Consider the following 23637-nt stretch of genomic DNA (forward strand, 5'->3'; position numbering starts at 1 on the left):
GTGTAGAAGTAAGAATAGCTGTAGAAAGAGTAAGTATAAGTGATAGTTACATTGATAGAAATAAAAGTGGGAGTGTTTAGGCGTATGGTAGTAAGAGACAGGTGGTGGATGTAAGAAGGATGGAATGAAGAAAGGAGGGATTAAAGAAAGAATGTTTAAGGCCTGGTTATCCTTCAGTAGGCATATGTTAGAAATGACCCTCTCTACAGGGTCACTCCCAAACATGTTGCCTTCCTCCTCCTACTTGTTGCGGAATTTGTTTTTGTTGGCCTTAAGACTTGTGCACTTTACCACTGCTAACCAGTGCTAACGTGCATGTGCTCTCCCCTCTAACCATGATATAAGTGCTTTGCACCTGTTTGGCATATTTAATATACATGTAAGTTCCTTGTAAAGTGGTATACCGTATACTCAGGGCCTGAAAACTAAATACTAGCCATGGCCTGCAGCTCTTATTGTGCCATCCAATTAAGTAGAACTCTAAAAGATGCGCCAGGTCTGCCATTGCAGCCTAAATGCATTGTTATACTGCCATGTCAACTTGCCATTTAAAACCCCTTGCCAAGCTTTACACTCCCCTTTTATTACATATACTTCACCCCTATGGGTGGCCCTAGGTAGCGGATAGGGCTGGGTGCTTTGTAAGTATAAGGTAAGACATGTACATTTAAGATTTACATGCCCTGGTAGGGAAAAACACCAAAATAAATTTTAATGGTGGTGCCTACCCCTCTCAATCAATTAATCAATCAAGCACATTTATAAAGCGCGCTACTCACCCGCAAGGGTCTCAAGGTGCTGGGAGGAGGGGGGGGGGTGCTGCTACTGCTCGAAGAGTCAGGTCTCGAGTTGCTTCCTGAAGGAGAGATGGTCCTGGGTCAGCGGTAGGTGGGTGGGGAGGGAGTTCCATGTCTTGGCCGCAAGGTAGGAGAAGGATCTTCCTCCGGTGGTGGTTCTGCGAATCCGTGGGACGGTGGCGAGGGCGAGGCTGGCGGAGCGGAGCTGGCGGATGGGTGTGTAGAACGTGAGGCAGTTGTTGAGGTATTTGGGGCCCATGTCGTGGAGGGCCTTGTGTGCATGGGTGAGGAGCCTGAACGTGATCCTCTTACTGACGGGGAGCCAGTGCAGGTCTCTCAGGTGGGCAAAGATGTGGCTGTGGCAGGGGATGTCCACGATGAGTCGTGCAGAGGTGTTCTGTATGCGCTGAAGTCTTTTCTGTAGTTTGGCTGTGGTCCCAGCGTAGAGGGCATTCCCGTACTCCAGTCGGCTGGTGATGAGGGCCTGGGTGACCGTCTTTCTGGTTACGATGGGGTTCCACCGGAAGATCTTTCAAAGCATGCGTAGGGTGTTGAAACAGGATGAGGAGACTGCGTTGACTTGCTTGGTCATCATGAGGGAGGAGTCCAGGATGAAGCCCAGGTTGCGTGCGTGGTCCGTGGGCTTGGAGGCGGTGCCCAGTGCAGGGGGCCACCAGGAGTCGTCCCAGGCGGAGGGGGACGGTCCGAGGATGAAGACTTCCGTCTTGTCCGAGTTCAGTTTCTGACGGCTGAGCTTCATCCATTCCGCGACGTCTTTCATTCCTTCCTGGAGGCTGGCTCTGGCAGTGGCGGGGTCGTTGGTGAGGGAGAGGATCAGCTGGGTGTCGTCAGCGTGGGAGATGATGTTTAGGTTGTGTTGGCGTGCGATGGCTGCGAGGGGGCTCATGTAGACGTTAAAGAGGGTGGGGCTGAGCGAGGAGCCTTGAGGAACGCCGCAGATGATCTTGGTGACCACAGAGCAGAAGGGGGGAGGCGGACTCTCTGAGTTCGGTCAGAGAAGAAGGAGGTTATCCATTCCAGAGCTTTTCCTTGGACCCCGGCGTGGTGGAGGCGGGTTGTTAGGTTGCGGTGGCAGACTGTGTCGAATGCGGCTTATAGGTCGAGGAGGAAGAGGGCAGCAGTTTCCCCATTGTCAGGATTCCATAGAAACATTTTATATGCTGTAGTTCCTAAATGAGAGGAGGTGAATCGGTCATGTTTGGTACCTAAGGAATTGTAGTGAAAAATCCTCTTTAATGGAAAAGTTGAATTCATCATTACAATTTTAAACATGCCTCTTTTAACAATTTGGAATGTTCCTGCTCTTAGCCCTGTATGCCTGCAGCCTGTATCTGATTGCATGTCTAGGTTGGGGGACAGCTGGGCTTTGTGTATTACCTTCAGGCAGCTATACGCAATGGAAGCTTATCTGTGACTTGATGGGCCATCCTGGCAGGGTGGGAGGGAGGAGCTGGGCACTGCCTCACTTATACCTGAATAGACTGTGTCTTGTCCCTACACACAATACTGCAAACCCCTCCTGTAGTGAGTCAGGAGACAGGACACTTCTTTGAAGTCTCCCCCACTTCAAGGGCACCACTGTGTATAAGAACTTGACCACAGACGCTATCGCTTCTGTATACTTTGGGACTTGTGAATACTCTGCCAGGAAGGACTGCCACTCTGCTGTACTGCTGCTCTGGAATAACTACTTTCTTTCTGTGCTAGCATGCTACCTGCTGCCCTCCTTGCCAGTGTGAGAAGGACTGGACCTACAACACTTAACTCTAGAACCCAGGGTGTCTTCAAGGACTAGTTGGCTGGCTTCCTGATCTGAAGTCCAAGGGACTTAAACGACTTCCCACCACCCTCTTCTGCACCTAGACTCTGCCATCTGTGAGACTATTCTTCCAAATGGTTCCACTTCAGTCATGGCCCCTGGAAGTGGGCCTAAGATGCTGCTCCAACAGACCAATGCATGGCTGCTGTTGCTGAGATTGTAATTGACTTATTGCCTTCTCTGCATGGATCAGAGTCAACGTATAGCCTTCTGAACCACCACTGTATGATGCTTCTTCCCAGCGCAAATTCCTCACATCCCTGTTGACTGCACTCTTGAAGATGACAATGGAAATTCTACATTGCAGTGGCTGCCCTCATCAGAGCGGTGACATAATTGCTGCTGCACTCATTGGAGCTGACACATCGCCTCATCTGCAGCCTGCAACCATGCCGTCGACAGAATCCTCGATATCAACACATCCTGGACTAAGGCACATTTTGTTCAGGAGGCCAAGACTGGTCCCTGTAGCTGGCCTGCAGTCCATCGCAGTCGGTCTAAAAGCTTGACTTTGTCCCAGTCCAGCACAATCAGATATCCCTTGTTGACGCTTTGTGCTTTTTGGTGCTAGTTTTACTTAAATCATTCAAATTCTATATCTCTGGTTTCCCTGATTGCATGTCTGTTGTTTTGGTCTTGGTTAATTTATTACATTAAGTTCAATGTTTCTGATCTGGTGTGAAATCTTTTTTGTCTGCTGGTTTCACTGTTTTCACATTGCCTTCAATTTAAGCCTGACGGCTCTGGGCCAAACGACCAGGGAGGGAGCACATAATAATTTGTGGATCACAGGTGTCGACTCTTACCCTGACTAGGATTCTGATCACTGCTTGATCAAGGCTCACACCCCAGGAAACCAGGAATACAATTTCTAACAGCATATGACAGTGAACACACATTGCCTTGTCTGGCACAGAATACATCCAGTCTGTCCAATCCTGATTTCTACCTCACTGCTTGCATTAAATCAATTGCTGGCCATTGGGATCCATACATGACATCAATTCAAGACAAAGGCTGCGACTTTGAGCAGTCTTTCCAGAATGGATGGTGGATGTGTAGATAAATTTGATTCCAAGGCAAAACTCTGCAACAAATGTTTCATATGTTCTCTCAATTGAATGGGGACCTTAAATGAACAGAACGTGCTCTTAAGGATTTGTTTGCAGTATGAAATGTTCTGTTACCAAATCCCGGTGGAGAACACAGAAATATAATTATGTGATGCAGCCCTCATTGAGAACAGCAGTACACAGTGAACTACATCCTGATACTCACATATAGTACTTCAGCTTTACAGGTCATTGTACAGCAGCAAATATAGTTTTATGAAAAGTTCATTTACAAAAGGAATGAAATATATAGTCCCTTAGCTTTATGGAGAGCTCATGCGCCAAAGGAAGACATGTAAAACCAGATTATTTTACCCTTTCATTATTTCTACTGGTACACATCTGTAAACTTAACTGATTGCAGATAAATATGTGTATATATATGTATATATTTATATCCATATATATATTCACTGAAAAAACCATAGGTTTCACACATGTTATAGTTAGCTGGACATTTCACTCATACAAAACCATTGAAATTCCCCCGTTATAGTTAGTTCAGCTAACTATAACTCTCGTGCCCGCAATCCACTGCTGATGACGTCACATATTACATCCATCATGACATGGTCAGTGACATCACTCATGACATCACTGATGACATCTCAAATGACACAGTGAATTTCTAAGGTTTTTTAAATGCTAATTCCTAACTATAACGTGGCTGAAACCTATATTTTTTTCAGTGAATTTGCAAGGTTTTTAAATGCTAATTCCTAACTATAACATGCCTAAAACCTATGGTTTTTTCAGTGAATTTTATAGGTTTTGTAAATGGCAATTTTTAAATGTATTAATTGTTATATTTATTTTTTTATACTAATGTACTACATTTTTTATAATAATTCTTTGTAGATATTTTATTTTTTTAATTACATTACATATTTTTAATGTAAAATAATAAAAGAAAATCAAAAATGTTTATTTTATTTTATATATTTTTTGAAATATACGAAAATTAATTTCTATTTTTTTTAGCTTCTTTTGTGATAAACGTAGTGTACGCGTACCGTCCTCTCACACTGCTGCGCAACTGTAATCCTACTGTACGCGTACCGGCGCATACGTCACAGACACTTTAAAGCACTCCATTCTCGAAAGCCTGCCTCAATACATGAGTACATGCTTACTGAGTGAATGATTACATTAATATAAGTAAAGACACTGAGTGAATTCTTAACTGGTTCACTTTTACTTTACTGAATAAAATACAAAAAAAGGGAAGTTACTACAAAAATCAGTCAAAAAAAAGGGGAATGAATGTTAATACTCATATTAAAAAAAAGTAATCAATAGAAAGGCTTTAATAAAAAAAACGAGTTTAAATAAAGCATTTTAGAAATTAAACGAAAGTTAAAAATTATGGAAAGCACGTGACGCACTAAAACAGTGGAAATGAGAACACCTGCCACCTGAAAAATGTGACTTAAAAGTGAGAGGAGCAATAAATTGATCCCATAGACTGTTAAGTAACAAAAAAGTATATAAACCACACCCGTGGGATAATTAGTTTTGTTTCAGAGAATCAATATGGGTGAAAAAAACTACGAGCAAGGTAATGATTCGGGACTGCAGAAGCATCTAGACAATATCTTTCATTTCCTCAGAGGGAACATATTTTTAATGTATATTTAAAAATACATAAAACATGATAACCCCTTCAGAGGAGTTGGATGAATTTCAATGGAGGAAGGAAAGAATATCGAAGAGAGATAAATGATCTTAATGGGTATATGTTTTATATACTTAAGAAAGAAAGCAAAAATATTTAAATGATTATAGAATGTGATATGATTACGTTTAAATAGAATATAATAACGAGTTCAGTACAAAACCATTACAAGAAATATAGATTACTTAGGGAATTACTACCTGCAAAGTAATGATTAGAAGTGATGTCATAATCTTCAATTTACAATGTACAAAGAACAAGAGGATTATCTTCGCAAGCACTTTTTACAACAAAATAATATAATTGTGTTTTCAAATGTTAATGTGAATATTAAATCTTAATTTTTTTTTAAATGATTGTAAAATGTAATAATGACATGAAATGTACATTAAAAAAAGATGAAGTAGTGAGGGATTGTTTGTCGTAGCACTTCTATTCTACTTTATCTGAAAGTAAAAAAAGCCCAAATATTTAAAAAAAGATGATGGGGCAACACTTATATATTGTAAACTTAAGAAATGAGTGCTTATGATAAAATAAAAGAAATGTGGTCCAACGCGTGATACCAATGAATGAAAAAAAATTGCATTTCACCCATATGATGAATATAAAAGGCTCAATAAAAATATTTTGAAAATTTGTGCATTTTTTTTTAATACCTTTACAGTCAACAAACTCGTAAGCAGAATACTCAGTGTAAGTTAAAAACACCCTAGCACAACTAGTTTTTGAAACGCCTTGTAAAATAAAGTGCGTCACAAAATGGGCTACATACATGGTGAGTGTATCATAACGTTTCAATAGCAGGTATGTTTTTATAATCGCTCAAACGTCCGGAATATAAACTATACAAATAGTTATTTTAAATGTGAGAAGGAGCGTGTGTGAAAGGGCGATGTTATTCAACTCCACATTAAGATAGTAACAATTACCAATCATAACATCTTTCTTTTACTATCTTTTAGATTTAGAGCTTCAGGGTGCATTATGTCCCAGCACGTAGTGAAAAACACACTGGTGACAGTAACTATAACTACCTACTGGCGGTATGACGCACCGTGCGCGAATCGGGTGTGTCAACATTCTAATCGGTGGAAACCAGAAAGTGTAGGCTGCCATTTTGTCACTCCGAGGCAGAAGAGAGCCCAAAACAAAAGAGACTCCCTGACCCCCTAGGCCTTCTCAGGGGGTCCCTGATGGACCCCAAAGGCCTACAAAAAAACTTTTAAAATTGAACATATCAAGGGGGGGCGCGCACGCTGCTCAAAAACAAAAGTGGAGAACGTGAAAAGGGGGAAGGGAAGAGACTCCCTGACCCCCTGACCCCCTAGGCCTTCTCCGGGGGTTCCTGAAGGACCCCAAAGGGCAAAAAGCCTATTTCTTTTTTTTTAAATCGCGTTACGCGTACGTCCGAAAAAAAATACAGTTATATAACAAGCTTGAGTGTTTAGATGATGGTTGGCTCTAAAAAGAGCCATTGTGTTCATTGAGAGTTTTTTGTACCTGCAAGTAAGTACCGATGCAGAGTCTAAAGTTCAAGAGGAAGACTCTGTTTCCCTCATCTGTGAAATGTACACCGTCTCCTCTATAAATGCCTTGCATGTTGTAACGCAAGTTGTTGTGGTATATAGAACCCATACCATAGTCTCTGAGGAAAGCAGAAAAAGACTTATTCACATGTGTCCTTGCTTTCTCAATCTGTGGACAATATTGGTTGGACCAGTTCCATTTTTGCCTTTGGCATATATTAGAATATACAAAGGCAGTTTGTGGAAAAAGTGACATCAATTGCTCAAATGGGTTCTTTAAAAGCTTTCCAGACCTACACCAGTCAAAGTGCCTAGGTAATTGCCACAACAGTCCACAGTGCACAGTTATGAGGTTAGGGTGTGGTCAGGGTGTGGGAGATGCAAAAAGGATTTTACCAATGGCATCAACTGGTGACATCTTAATCCTCTCTGGCCAATCCACATAATATCCACATTTGGTAAATCAAGGTTGAGAAAGCATCTATTTGCTGCATACCTTTCACTCCAGAAAATATAGCTGTGTCCTACAACCCACACTCTAAGCATCTTGAAGGGAAATCTGGTTGTACTCAGATGAGCTCTGGAAATGAAATGGCAGTTTGAAAAGAAGGTGTTTAGAAAAAAATGTGGATGAGATTCAGTGCACTTGAAAAAATGAAATGATTGGTGGTTTCTGAAAATTCAACATTGAAAACTAGGGTGCATGCTACTTTTTTTTAAAGGAGAAATGCTAATGGTTGAGAGGAAGTGATTAAAAGGAACATTGCACAGGATACGCTGCTGTAGTGAAAAGTCAAACACCCTTGCTGGTTTGCTTTGCGGATGAACTTTTCACCTGTGTGTTCAGTTAGGTGTTCTATGGAGTGTTACCATGGTAACAGGCAGAGAGAGCAGTGGGGGAAGGTTGAATATTATGTGAGATTGAAAGTGTTTCAATGTAGAACCAATTAAAATGTTAGTTTGGTTTTGAATTTGTGTGGGAAGATATTTGATTGGTTATCTCCAATATGTTAGTAAAAAGAGAGCTATGCCATTATGTGGTTGCAGTGACTGGTGCACAATTAAGAGAATCTGCTTAAGAAAATCTGGTGTTCTAACACTAAAAAAGCATTTTTAAAGGTGAATTGTTAATTTGTAAGGGGATCTATGTTGTGCACTTTAAATTAAATTGAAAAATGTATTCTAATGTGGAAGCAGGAGTTTATTTGTATAGAGTCTGATTTTGAATTCGTCTACTTTGGGAAAAACATTGTAAAAGGAGCATTTGGTAAGTTGATGTGTTTGAGGAGATATTTTTTTGCTGTACATTGTTGTTGTTAAACATGTAGAGTGTGTACATGAAGTGTTCTAACCACTTACACACTTGTATATCAGGGTTGGAATTCTTAGATAGTCTCCTTGCAGTCTAGTAAACATTCTGGGTGTGCTGCACAAATGCTATAGAAAATCTTTCAGTAGCAGATAGTAATCATTTGACTGAATTGCAAGGGATACTGTCATGTGTCTAAGATCACAGTGTGAGTCAGAATTCATTTCAGAAAAATGTGGCAGAATAATTTGCTTAGTTGATGTGTTTAAAAATATGAGAATACATGTACTCATGAAGTGAGTCAGGCTTTAGGACATGTACTGGTAGAAAGTCCTACTCAGTATGTGTGTCAGGCCTCTCAATTCCCAAATAGTCTCCATGCTGTGCAATAATGATCCTGGGTGTGCAGTAGAAATACCATAGCAACTCTCTCTGTAGCATGTAGTAATCATTTCAGTGAATTTCCATGTCTATATTCTCAGTCCCACCCTGACCCCTTACACTGCCTGAACACCACTGCACTGTCCTAAACCCTGAAACACCATCTGTACCAAAACCTGCTAAAATCTTTCAACACTACTGCACTGCTCTAAATCCTGAAACAGCACTCCCAGCAAGATCTCCTTCCACTGTAGTAATCATTTTACTGAATTGCAAGGGATACTGTCGTGTGTCTAAGATCACAGTGTGAGTCAGAATTCATTTCAGAAAAATGTGGCAGAATAATTTGCTTAGTTGATGTGTTTAAAAATATGGGTATACATGTATTCATGAAGTGAGTCAGGCTTTAGAACATGTATTGGTAGAAAGTCCCATGCAGCATGTGTGCCAGGCCTCTGAATGCCCAAATAGTCTACATGCTGTGTAATTAATATCCTGGGTGTGCTGTAGAAATTGCATAGCAACTGTCTCTGTAGCATGTAGTAATCATTTTAGTGAATTCTCATTTCTACATTCTCAGACTCATCTTGACCCTCTACACTTCCTGAACACCACTGCACTGTCCTAAACCCTGAAACAGCACTCCCAGCAAGACTCGTTTTCACTGTAGTAATCATTTTACTGAATTGCAAGGCATACTGTCATGTGTCTAAGATCACAGTGTGAGTTAGTCTTCACTTCACAAAATTGTGGAAGAATAATTTGCTTAGTTGATGTGTTTAAAAATATAGGAATACATGTACTCATGGAGTGAGTCAGGCCTTAGGACATTTAGTGCTACAAAGTCCTTTGCAGCATGTGTCCCAGGCCTCTGAATGTACTGTATTGTATTGTATTGTATGGCGTTTTTGTAGAGCGCGTGGTTACCAGGAGGCATCCCAGCGCTAAGATAGAGTAAAACTCTGTGGGGGACGAGGGGGGAGGGAATCATTTGGGAAAGAGGAAGGTTTTCAGTGATTTCCTAAAGCAGATATGGCCGGATTTCGCGCGTAGTAGCAGTGGGAGAGAATTCCAGTGTGAGGCTGCATTCACCGAAAAGCGGCGGCCTCCGGTGCGAGCTTTCTTGATTCTAGGCACCGTGGCAAGAAACCTATTGTCAGAGCTCAAGGGTCTGTTGGGTTTGTAGGGCGTGTCTAGGCTTCTCATAATCGGGGGTCCTTTACCTTGTAAGATTTTATGGGCAATGCATAGGGATTTGAAGATAATCCTCTCTCGCACAGGGAGCCAATGAAGCGCTTTGAGAGCAGGTTTGGCTAATGACCTGAGGGGGATGCCCATTAAGAGCCTAGCAGCGGCATTTTGGGTTTGTTGAAGCTTGTTGATTTTGGCTTCAGGGGCTCCCAAGAAAATTGCATTGCTGAAGTCTGGTCTGGAAAGAACTAGACCTTGTATCAATAGCCTCCTAGAGTGATGCGGGAGGAGGGGGAGGACTTTGCGTGCGGAACGGAGAAGACCGAAGCAGGTACCTGCTGTCTTTTTCGCTTTAGTCTTAAGCGAAAGGTCCTGCTCAAGCCAAACCCCCAGGCTTTTGATTTCTTTTTTTGGGGTGGGTGGATCCCCTAGACAAGCCGGCCAGATGGAAGAGGGCAGAGAGGCCGACTTGTGGCCTAACATCATGATTTCTGTTTTTGATCCATTTAGCTTGAGTGAGGAGTCACACATCCAAGCATGGATCTTTGTCAGGCACTGATGGAAATTGTCAGGGCATTGGTCGAGTTGTGAAAGTGAAACGACCAGTTGGGTGTCATCGGCGTAGCTTACTATTTTAATCCCAAAAGGGGCAACCACCTCCTCCAGGGGGGCCATGTACACGTTGAATAATGTGGGGCTCAGAGATGAGCCCTGCGGCACCCCACACTGGAGGGGTATTAAGGCAAATTGTGAGTTGCCTTCCTAGACTTGAAAGGTGCGGTTAGAAAGATAGGATGTTAGCCAGGTCAGAGCAGACCATCGTATTCCGGCTTTGGCCAGGCGCTGGATCAGGGTATCAAAGGCCGCACTCAGGTCCAGGAGGATCGCTGCCACTGATCCTCCTGAATCCAGAATGTGCCTAGCCTCCTCGATGACGGAGAGGAGAGCTGTGTCGGTGCCCTGCCCTGGGCAGAATCCGGTTTGGGAGTTACGCAACCGATCATTGGACTCCAGGAAGTGGGAGAGTTGGTGGTTCACCACTTTTTCTGTGATCTTACTGAGTCCGGGGAGAAGGGAGATAGGTCTAAAGTTAGCAAGCTCCAGAGGGTCGAGATGGGGTTTCTTTAGAAGGGCCTTGACAATGGCCTCTTTCCAACTGGGGGGCACAATCCCCTGGGAAAGAGAAAGGTTGATGAGCTCAGTTGCCGGGGTGGAAATGGAGGCAGCTGTCTGTTTCAAAAAACGCATCGGGACAGGGTCGCTGGGGGAGCCGGTTTTGACGCTGGATAAGATTATGAGGAAGTCCTCCTCGGAGATTAGATTAAAGGCGTTCAGCTGAGTGTCTGTATCCAGGGGCAGATTCTCATGACGTGAAGGATTCTCCGTTTGGGGTATGGTGGAAATGATATTTTTTATTTTCTGATTGAAGTAAGTGGCTAGTTCGTTGCATTTAGACCCTGAAGGGTCTTGGGGTAAAGGGGATCAGGGATCTTCAGAAGTTCTTTCACGATCTTGTAGGTTTCTCTCGTAGAGTTAGAGGCATTTTTGATTCTATGATCATAGAATGTTGTTTTGGCAATTCTGAGGGCGACTTTGTACACTCTAATCGAGTCGCGATAGATGTCTTTATTAGCGGTATCCCAGTTTCTTCTTCAGATACGCTCAAGCCTCTTACAGCCTTGCCTTAGGATTTTGAGCTCAGGAGTAAATCAGGGGGCAGAACCAGTTCTGTCCTGCTTTTTCCTTGTTTTTTTTTTTGGTAGGACTAAGTCCAATGAATTAGAGAGCCAGTTTTTGAAATTGGTATCGGCAGCAACGGGGTCCAGAGCGGGGGGAGGAGGGGAGCGTTCTAGGGTGTCAATCCACTTCTCCACTGAGAGTTTCGACCACCTTCTATCGTAAGTGGAGGTACTGCACGTATGTACAGTTTTACACTCAACCTGCCAAGTGAAAGTCAGGAGAAAATGGTCTGTCCAGGGGAGCGGAGACGGGGGGCTGGTTTGAAGTGACTTGATATTGGAAAGTATCGGGTCTAGGAGGTGACCTTTATAGTGTGTGGCTCCTGTATTCATGAGATGATTCTCATAGGATGAGAGATCGAGGAGCAAGTCAGTGCCTACTTTGTCTGAGGGTTTGTTGAAATGGAGGTTCAGATCACCTAAAATGGTGAAATTAGGCGCGGAAGAGGCTAGGACGGTAACCGTTTCTAGGAGACAGCTGGTAAAGTGACCCAAATTCCCTGGGGGACGATATACTAAGAGGCCTGTGAAGGAGGTGTTGGGAGAGAGCTGGAAGTGGAAGTAGCAATTTTCGGAGTCCGAAATTCCACCGTCCTTCATCCTGCCAGTTAAGTGGTTTTTATACAGAATGGTCAGTCCACCTCCTTTACCCAAGGGTCTGGTCTGCGAGTGGATAAGGTATCCTGTGGGAAGAGCGCGGACAATGTCGGCCTCAGAGTTGGTGGATAGCCACGTTTCTGTTAGAAACAGATGTCCAGGTCATGATCCTGTAGCAGAAAGTTAAGCTCAAGAGAGTGTTTCGGGAGGGACCTACAGTTCAGTAAGGCCATACGTAGGTCAGAAAAGGCTGGGTAATAATGCGTCGATCCAGAAGGGACTGCGCGCCCGCTGCTCCCGCCCGCTGTGCGGATGGGAAGTGGGATCCATTTTATAGTGCTCTGCCCCCAAATCGGCCTTAGCACTAGCGCGCTGTCCTAGCCCTCACCCAAGATGGCGGCCACTGTCTGCGCCTGGGGAGGAGGGGAGTCTGATCCTGCTGGGCCCGTGAATTGGCCCAGGGAGGACGGCAGGAGTCCCAAGAGGGGATCGATCCTTAGGTGAGTGCAGTCAGGGGATCGTTTCTAGTGCACAGGAATGCCCAAATAGTCTCCATGCTGTGTAATAAATATCCAGGGTGTGCTGTAGAAATTGCATAGCAACTGTCTCTGTAGCATGTCGTAATAATTTCAGTGAATTCTCATTTCTACATTCTCAGTCTCACCTTGACCCTGTACACTGCCTGTACACCACTGCACTGTCCTAAACCCTGAAACAGCACTCCCGGCAAGACTCTCTTTCACTGTAGTAATAATTTTACTGAATTGCAAGGCATACTGTCATGTGTCTAAGATCACAGTGTGAGTTAGTCTTCATTTCACAAAATTGTGGCAGAATATTTTGCTTAGTTGATGTGTTTAAAAATATGGGAATACATGTACTCATGGAGTGAGTCAGGCCTTAGGACATTTAGTGCTACAAAGTCCTATGCAGCATGTGTGCCAGGCCTCTGAATTCCCAAATAGTCTCCATGCTGTGTAATAAAGATCCTGGGTGTGCTGTAGAAATTGCATAGCAACTGTCTCTGTAGCATGTAGTAATCATTTCAGAGAATTATCATTTCTACATTCTCAGTCTCACCTTGACCCTCTACACTGCCTGAACACCACTGCACTGTCGCTGCCAATGCTTCAACCGCATAGGTCCAAAGTCAGTTTCTGCCTGAAAAAGTGGATTCAGTAATCCCAATTCCTTCGTGAAGTCACGAACTGCCAGTTGTGCAGCGGCACCTTGCTGAAAATGGATGCGGTGGGTTAAGAACCTGTCCAAAACCTTGGAGTGCGAGAAGAAGTTGTCGAAGCTGTCCTTGTGGCTCTTACTCTGAGTGAAGTGGGTCTCCTCCACCGCGCCCAGGACTAGCGCAAAAATATGCCACGTAGGATTCCTTGTTGAAAGAACCAGGGGGACACAGCGGGGAATACCAGAAGAAATGTATTAACACAGGAGTAATGGCATGACGCGTTTCGGTCTGTGCCTTCATCAGATGCCTACTCCAACACTGCAACCCCCGCCAACCACCCGCAAAAGTAGTCCCAATCGTTCTTCCATTGGTGGATGTTCAGGTGGGTGGAGTAAAAGTCACGAACAGCACTATAGTTGCATGGGCAGACTGAAAGTACCAGCATGCACCTGTCACGGCTTGTAGGTAAGTTACTCCCCTCCAATCTCTGTGTCCTTGGGTGGGCCCTGAATAGAATATGAACGTGGATTGCGGTTCTTGGCAGGCAAATGCTGGTGAAATAAATAACCCTCCTGGGTCCCCAAGGCTTCAACCGCATAGGTCCAAAGTCAGTTTCTGCCTGAAAAAGTGGATTCATTAATCCCAATTCCTTCGTGAAGTCACAAACTGCCTGTTGTGCAGCGGCACCTTGCTGAAAATGGATGCGGTGGGTTAAGAGCCTGTCCAATACCTTGGAGTGTGAGAAGAAGTTGCCGAAGCTGTCCTTGTGGCTCTTACCCTGAGTGAAGCGGGTCTCCTCCAACGCGCCCAGGACTAGCGCGAAAATATGCCACGTAGGATTCCTTGTTGAAAGAACCGGAGGGACACAGCGGGGCATACCAGAAGAAATTTATTAACACAGGAGCAATGGCATGACGCGTTTCGGTCTGTGCCTTCATCAGATGCCTACTCCAACACAGCAAATCCCGCCAATATATATATTCACTGAAAAAAACATAGGTTTCAGGACATGTTATAGTTAAAAATTAGCATTTAAAAAACCTTAGAAATTCACTGAAAAAACCATAGGTTTCACACATGTTATAGTTAGCTGGACATTTCACTCATACGAAACCATTGAAATTCCTCCGTTATAGTTAATTCAGCTAACTATAACTCGCACGCCCGCAATGCACTGCTGATGATGTCACATATTACATCACTCATGTCATCACTGATGACATCTCAAATGACATCACTGATGACATCACTAATGACATCATCCAGTGAATGTGTGTCTTTCTGAAAAATAAATATGTTTTATATATGTATATCTAAAGGTCAACGGAAGAAAAAATGTGTAAATAAGTGTCTAAATGGATGGTTTTTTTGTAAAAATGATTGTGTAACTGTCTTATTAAGTGTATCTTAGTGAATACATGTATTAGCGATGTTTAAATATGTAAATATCTGTATCAGTGTCTCACTTTGTGTATAATCGGCTGCATGGGTTGGTGACTAGCTACATGAGTGTTGTTATGGGTTATTAGTTGGTTTTTAGAGTATCAGTATGAGTGTCTGTATGGTTTGGTGGGGGGTATTACTTACCGCAGAGATGCATGAATGGGTGACTCACTGTATGTGTTTTGAAGACAGCATGTGTGCAGAACTGTATTGGTGGATGAGTGTGTGTATGGGTGTGTTAGTGAGTGAATCACTGTCTCAATAGTATCTTGATGAGTAACTACATATGTGTTAATCCAGTATATGTGAGTATTGATGTATATAAGTGAGTGTATGTGAGAGTGAGAGATTGTAAGAGTTCCTGTATAAATAAGTATGTGTTTCTATAAGTGATTGTTTAAGAGAGTAAGTATGTGCACGATTCTATAGAAGTAAGTGTAGTGGTGGGTGTATAGCTGTATATGCAATAAATGGATGTTTGCATGTGTGAGTTTGTGTGTGAGTAACTCTATAGATGAGTGTCCGTGTGTAATAAGATGTATTGGTGTATGAGTACATATAATGAGTGCGAACATGTATGAGTGCCTATATAGAACTGTTAGTGAATGCCTGGATGTGTATGTAGATTTTAGAATTACTGAATAGGTTGTTTTACTGGAATTGGTATCTCCATTTTTTTGAAAATGTTAGTTTCTATTTTTGAATGTGTGTATCAAGGGTTATATTACGCTGAGAGGAGGTCTGCCACTCTTTCACAAGGATGATGTCATCAGTGATGTCATTTGAGATATCATCAGTGATGTCATGAGTGATGTCACTGACCATGTCATGAGTGATGTCACTGACCATGTCATGAGTGATGTATTATGTGATGTCATCAGCAGTGCATTGAGAGCACGCGAGTTATAATTAGCTGAATTAACTATAACGGGGGAATTTCAATGGTTTTGTATGAGTGAAATGCCCAGCTAACTATAACATGTGTGAAACCTATGTTTTTTTCAGTGAATATATATATATGTATATATATATATATATATTCACTGAAAAAATTGGTTTCACACATGTTATAGTTAGGAATAATCATTTAAAAAACCTTAGAAATTCACTTAAAAATGAATGATGTAATATGTGACATCATCAGCAGTGGATTACGGGCGCGCGAGTTATAGTTAGTACAACTAACTATAACGCGGGAATTTCAGTGGTTTTGTACGAGTGAAATGTCCAACTAACTATAACACTCCTAAAAACTATGGTTTTTCAGTGAATTTCAAAAGTTTTTTAAATGCTAATTCCTAACTATAACATGTCTGAAACCTATGGTTTTTTCAGTAAATTTTAAAGGTTTTGTAAATAACAAATTTTTTTTTGAAAACCTTTATTTAACAGTCGCCATCAAATACAGAGAAGGGCCTACAACCCCCAGGGCTGGCCGCCAAGCAATTCGATACGTTATTTACACCCCAACTGCAACTCCACCACCCCGGGGAGCATAGGAACTCCATCCATAGAGCACGTCAGTTACAAAGGCGATTCATCTCGGAAACAGGATAAAAGGTTCTCATTTTACAATAAGAAGTAAAAAGGATCAGGTGTCGTACAGTGTCTCGGATCACAAAGGGGGGGGCGAGCAAAAGAACAACGCATCCAAAATAAGCTCAATATCATGTTAGTCGACGGCGTTAAGACATATGACATCAGGATAAACTGGCACATTATTATTCGACGACACCATCATTATTGTCCGCCTCATAGCGCCAAAACCTCATAAAGGTCAAGGTACAAATGTAGAAACAAGGATGTTAAAAAAACCGAACCCACTACACTAACCCAGAAAAGAAATAAGAAAAGACAAAGGAAGAGAAGGGAGAAAAGAGGCCATAGAACCAAAATATAAACACCCATCCCCACACCCCCCCACCCTGCACCCATGCTGATGACTACGGCCACCCCCCTAGCAGCGTGCCTATCGCCCAGTAACCAAAACCCGAAATATAGAAGAAAGAGAGGAAAGGAAAGGACAAAGAACCCCATTCAATGAGGGAAAGCGGAGGAGGGCATAGTTCTGCGGACTCCCGGTCCCCTTCCCCCGTTGTAGCCAGCCCCGCCCGGACTCCGTTAGGTCAATAAAAACAATCCCGGTAAACATAGTGCCACAAAGAGAGACCCAAATACAATTTCAACCCTGACCCCTACGATCAAAGTCACTGAAGTCGACAATTAAGGAAAGCCTTTCCCACAAAATACCACAAAAGTCAGCAAAACAGGAGTACACAGCGGAGAAAGGAACGGCAGATTCCAATGTAGATGGCCGGCACCAACGTTGCTCCTCCCCGCCACCGAAGCCGAGTTGTACCCCCTCCGCCATCTTGAAAGAGCGACAGGGGAGGGGAGTCGACACAGTTCGAAACAGCAACCGAAAGAAAATAGAAGGTTCCAAAATGGGGACGACTTGTAAATGTTCCGCGGGATACACAATCGGGGGTTCCAATAGTTCCATTGGGAGGTCAGGCACAGCACAATCAGGTAGATCCACCACAGTAGGGGCAAACTCTGCTCCCAGCGCCGGGTCAAAATACGTCTCCAAAACCTCTATTGAAAGGCGGGCTGGCTGCCGGGTCGCAGGCGTCAAACCATGATCCGGTCTCAAGCTCGCAAGTCCATCCGACGCAAACAACAAACTGCAAGTCTGGACTTCGATAGTCCCCTTAAGTGCCATGAGTGCCTTCAGCACCATCCTCAGTGACGGGCCAGTTCGAGCCTGCTCCGCTAGATGCCTTTCACCCTCCAACATGGTAGTCCCCACGGAGAGGCGCCTTCCCCGGGGCAAGATTAGGCGGAGCAGGAAGAAGCCATGAGGGACTGGTGGTTAGCGAGCAGTAGTACGCAGCCAGGAACCGACCCGGGGGGATCGGCGAAGTAAACGTCGAACCCCCGGTCAGGGACCCCCGCGACAAAGCACCGTGTGGCACTCGTCACCTCACCTATGCAGGGCACCAGGCAGCTGATGGTAGCAGAGCAGTCAGAAAAACCCAGGCGTTCCAGAGACCGGACCCAAACACATTCAGCAGTCCGTTGTTATTCAACTCGGGCCCGGCAGAGCCGGCACTCAAGACCCCGGCTTCCCTATTGGGTCAGGCCTCAATGCGCCCATCGATGTAGCTCCGCTCCACAAAGGCGGAGAAACTCCGGGATTGCACCGCCGGAATGCGGGTCAAATCGCACGCACGGATCCGGTACAGGTAATCAGAATGAACAACAGGATAATAGATCAACGGGCGGAGGTCAGCGGAGCCGGGAGACTACGCGGCCATTTCGGTTGGTGTCGTAGCTCCTCCTCGTAAATAACAATTTTTAAATGTTTAATTCTTATATTTTTTTTATACTGATTTACTTAATTTTTTTAAACTATTTATTTTTAGATATTTTATTTTTTAAATTACATTACAATTACATTATACATTACATTACAAAATATACTTTTTGAGAATGAATTACTTTAGTTTAAATACTTTGCAAATACGCAATAGAGTTTTAAGCACAGTAGTTACAGTTGTTGCAATGGACAACACAATTTCAAACACAATGCAACATTGAGCTGAATGGGAATTTCTAGTTAAATGCAATTAGTTACTTTATGGATTACTTTTCTAGCCACAGGACTGGATCCTAGATTCAGTCCTGGGACATCTCCTGTAAACAGTTGAGTAAAGCGTTTTGGTTACAGTAGTGATTTTTAAGGAATATTATTGTATTTTAAAAGTTGACACTTAGAAACGTATTCACATAGAATCACCAATGTTATCCTACGGGAGGAAATTCACTTAGCAAGAAAGTAGTGTTAGCATTACTTTTTCTTACTAAGTGGCAGATTCTGGATCCAGCACTGGTGCATCTCCTGTAAAAAGTTGATAGAATGCCTTTAAGTCATACAGGCAATTTTTGAGGAATATTTGTATTTTGTGAAAATAGACACTTAGATACTTTTCTGGTGAAAACCAGACAATGGATTCCTATGGAAGAAAATACAAGTTACTGGTAAGTATGTTTAGAATCTTTTTTCAGGATCAGTACTGGCCTCAAAGATACAGCACTGAGGTCTCTCCTCATAACAGGTGAGTAAATCCAAATTCGTTGTTCGGCTGATTTTAGGTGAATATTTTAAAGTTCCAAAACTCCACACATAGAAGAATTTCCAAGTGAAACCAGTCAATAACACCCTAGTGAAGGAAATTCACTTAGCAAGTAAGTAGTGTTATCGTTACTAGAAGAATTTCCAAGTGAAAACAGTCAATGTTTCCCTTTGGAAGGAAATTCACTTAGCAGCTAAGTAGTGTTATCGTTACTTTTTTTTACTGAGTGGTGGATCCTCGATCCAGCACTAGTGCATCTCATGTAAATAGTTCAAAGAATGCATTTAAGTCATACAGGCAATTTTTTAGGAATATTTGTAGTTTGTGAAAATAGACATTTAGAAACTTTTCTGGTGAAAACCAGACTGGTAAGTATGGTTGGAATTACTTTTCAGGGTCTGTGCTGGGCTAAAAGATGCATCACTGGGGTATCTCCTGATAACAGGCGAGTAAATCGGAATTCATTGTTCGGATGATTTTAGGTGAATATTTAAAAGTTGTAAAACTCCACACTTTGAAGAATTTCCAAGTGAAACCAGTCAATGTTGGCCTATGGAAGGAAATTCAAGTTACTGGTAAGTATGGTTAGAATTACTTTTCAGGATCAGTACTGGGCTCAAAGATGCTGCACTGAGGTCTCTCCTGATAACAGGTGAGTAAATCGGAATTTGTAGTACGTGCCACAGAGCTGCGCAGCAGAAAGAAGTAAAAAGAGGCATGGCCTGCACCACCTCTCTGCAACGCAGCACAGTGGCGCTTCCTGGAAGCACCTGGTGGGCTATTTGGCCCCCATGGTCCCTCAGGTTTGAAGTGCAATTTTTTTCCCAACTTAAAACGCGCCATGGGCGTGTTTGCCACATCACGTCAGGCCCCTCACCTTCCTTCACCACTTTGTAAATGTGCCCCGTCACCGTTCTAAGTTGCAAGATTAAGTCCCCTTCAATCCTAAGGGTCCCTAGGGTCAAACTAGCCCACTAGGTACCTCCAGTAAGTGCCACAGAGCTGCGTTACAACGAGGTGTAAAAAGGGGAGTGGCTTCTGAACACCTGTCTGCAACGCAGCTCCCTGGCGCATACTGGAGATACCTGTTGGCCTATTTGGCCCTCAAGGACCCTCAGTATTGAAAGAGAATTAATTCCTCACTTAAAACGTGCCGCAGGGCGCATTTGCACAGTGGTGAAGGAAGGAGGCGTGGCCTAAGGTGATATGTCTGCAAGCACCCCCTGTGGTGATTTTAAGTTACAGAATTAATTCCTCCTCAATCCTGTGGGTCCCTGGGGGCCAACTAGCCCACCAGGTCCATCTAGTATGCGCCAGGAGGCTGCGTTGCAGAGGGATGTTCAGAGGCCATGCCCCTTTTTACAACACTGCAATGCAGCTCCGTGGCGCTTGCTAGAGGTACCTGGTGGGCTAGTTGGCCCCCAAGGACCCTCAGCATTGACAATGAATTAATTACCCAACTTAAACAGTGCCACAGGGCGTGTTTGCACACATGTGAACTCAGACCCCACCCCCACCCTTCACCACTGTGCAAACGCGCCACGTGGCCCATTTTAAGTTGGGGAATTAAGTCCCTTTGAACCCTGGGGGTCCTTGGGGTCCAACTAGCCCACCAGGTACCTCCAGTAAGCGCCACAAGGCTGCATTGCGGAGAGGTGTAGAAAGGGGCGAGGCCTGGAGCACCTCTCTGCAATGCAGCCCTGTGGCGCTTACTGGAGGTACCTGGTGGGCTAGCTGGCCCCCAGTGACCCCCAGTATTGAAGGGGAATTAATTCCCCAATTTAAAATGCGCCACAGGGCGCGTTTGCAGAGTGTGTTTTTGTGGGGGGGCGGGGCCTAGGGACGAACGCGTCTTTTAAAAAAAATATATTAATTGAAGTGGGGACTGTGTGGCCCCTTTCCTTTTACTTTTTTGGGGCCCTGGGGACCCCATCCCCCAGGGCCTGACCCCCAAATATATATTTTTTTAATTTTTTTACAGGAAGGGGGCCGCGTGACCTCCCTCCTGTGGCCAATTACGGGCCCTGAGGACCCCATCCCCCGGGGCATGGCCAATTAATCTAATTTTTTTATGGAGAGGCCACTTCAAGGCCCTGGGGACCCCATCCCCCGGGGCGGGGGGAGGGGGGTTGCGTGGCTCCCCTCCCGGGCCACTGGTAGCCCCATGGCCCCCATCCCCCGGGGCTGGCCCTCACTGGTGGGGACCGAGGGGGGGTCCCCAATCCCCCCCACAGTCCTGCCGGCTCCCCGTCTCCTGCGGGAGCTGGCATTGCTTATCCATATGGAGAGCAGCTAACATGCTGCTCCCCATATGGAAATCAATTTGCTTTGCTTCATTGAAGCGAGGGCAGGTTTCACTGCTCTCGCTTCAATGAAGCAAAGTCATTTGCAATGGCAGGGTGGGAGCCGCGATCTTGGAATTACTAAATAGGTGTGTTGTAAGTGGCATTGGTATGTCTATTGTATTGAAAATGTTATTTTCTATTTTTGAATGTGTGTAATAAAGGTTATATTATGGTGAGAGAAGGTCTGCCACTCTTCCACAAGGATGATGTCATCAGCGATGTCATTTGAGGTGTCATCAGTGATGTCATGAGTGATGTCACTGACCATGTCATGAGTGATGTAATATGTGATGTCATCAGCAGTGCATTGCGGGCGCGTGAGTTATAGTTAGCTGAACTAACTATAACGGGGGAATATATATATATATATATATACGTGACTGAATGTTTTTTAAGCACGCACGAGCGCACTTTGCAATTTGAGTGCTTTACTTCCACCAGTGAGCAAGGCCAATTAGCGCCGAAACGTTGGGAAATGGAAGCATGCTGTGCTGCTGGATGCTGAATAAAGTCCTGTCTCCAGTATTGGGCCTCAATTTTTATTCCTTCACAGCAGTGATTTGATGGGCTGCTCTGTGCCCATTGTCTTGAGGCCGACCTAAATGATCGGGGGCTCCAAAGTTCGGAGGACTTTGTGCATTGAATTCAGGAGCATGACCCACTTGCGCGCACATCCTACACTGGAGGTGCCAATGGAGCGAAAATATGTGTGCGTGAGGAAGGGATTTGAGTAGGAGCACGTACTGCTTCGATCGTGCTGGTGAACAAACTTTATTCAGGCCGTTCGTAGAATGACAGCACTACGCAGAAATATGAATTCACCTGATTGACAATGAAATATTCCACACCAACATCGGTGCAATTTCAAGTAAGGACTTTTAACAAGTATGAAAAAACATAATGTGAACTTCCAGTTCACCTACTTGTTAATACTGAATATTGCACTATGGGAGTTGTATTTTTACCATCAAAATCACGTGACTGAATGTTTTTTAAGCACGCACGAGCGCACTTTGCAATTTGAGTGTTTTACTTCCACCTGTGAGCAAGGCCAATTAGCGCCAAAACGTTGGGAAATTGAAGCATGCTGTGCTGCTGGATGCTGAATAAAGTCCTGTCTCCAGTATTGGGCCTCAATTTTTCTTCCTTCACAGCAGTGATTTGATGGGTTGCTCAATGCCCATTGTCTTGAGGCCGCCCTGAAGGGTCTTGGGCTCCATAGCTAGGAGGACTTTGTTTGTGCATTGAATTCAGGAGCACGACCCACTCGCGCGCACATCCTACACAGGAGATGCCAATGGAGCAAAAATATGTGTGCGTGAGGAAGACATTCGAGTAGGAGCACGTCCTGCTTCGATCGTGCTGGCAGTGGTGAACAAACTTTATTCAGGCCATTCGTAGAATGAGAGCACTACGCAGAAATATGAATTCACCTGATTGACAATGAAATATTCCACAACAACATCGGTGCAATTTCAAGTAAGAACTTGTAACAAGTATGAAAAAAAAAATGTGGATTTCCAGTACACCTAATTGTAAATACTGAATATTGCACTATGGGAGTTGTATTTTTACCATCAAAATCACGTGACTGAATGTTTTTTAAGCACGCACGAGCACACTTTGCAATTTGAGTGTTTTACTTCCACCTGTGAGCAAGGCCAATTAGCGCCGAAACGTTGGGAAATGGAAGCATGCTGTGCTGCTGGATGCTGAATAAAGTCCTGTCTCCAGTATTGGGCCTCAATTTTTCTTCCTTCGCAGCAGTGATTTGATGGGCTGCTCCGTGCCCATTGTCTTGATGCCGCCCTGAAGGGTGGGGGGCTCCATTGTTTGGTGGACTTTGTTTGTGCATTGAATTCCGGAGCATGACCCACTCGCACCCACATCCTACACAAGAGATGCCAATGGAGCGAAAATGTGTGCATGAGGAAGTGATTCGAGTACTACAAACTACAAACAACTAAACCACATTTTAATTAATTCTCAAATATTTAAATGAATACCTGAGTATTAATACACTCCCCCACCTGATCATTATTGTTTTTTTTAATACAAACAACTAAACTAAATAATAATACTCAAATATTAAAATTATTACCAGAGTATTAATACACTCCCCCACCCAAAACCCCCATTTCCCAAGCATCCTGTCCCAGGGGATGGGTGCCAAGCCCTTTTAACTATTTTTAAAATAAACATATTAGTTAATATTTTGTAATTAATATAATTTCAAATTATGTATAATACCCAAATATAAAAATATAAAAAATACTGTCAAAAATAATACTCTTAAAAAATTAACACTTACCTCCATAACTAGCCTTACAATCCATTGTAATGGCATGCATTGTAATGACACC

This window comes from Lissotriton helveticus, chromosome 7, assembly GCF_964261635.1.
Source record: "Lissotriton helveticus chromosome 7, aLisHel1.1, whole genome shotgun sequence".
NCBI lineage: Eukaryota > Metazoa > Chordata > Amphibia > Caudata > Salamandridae > Lissotriton > Lissotriton helveticus.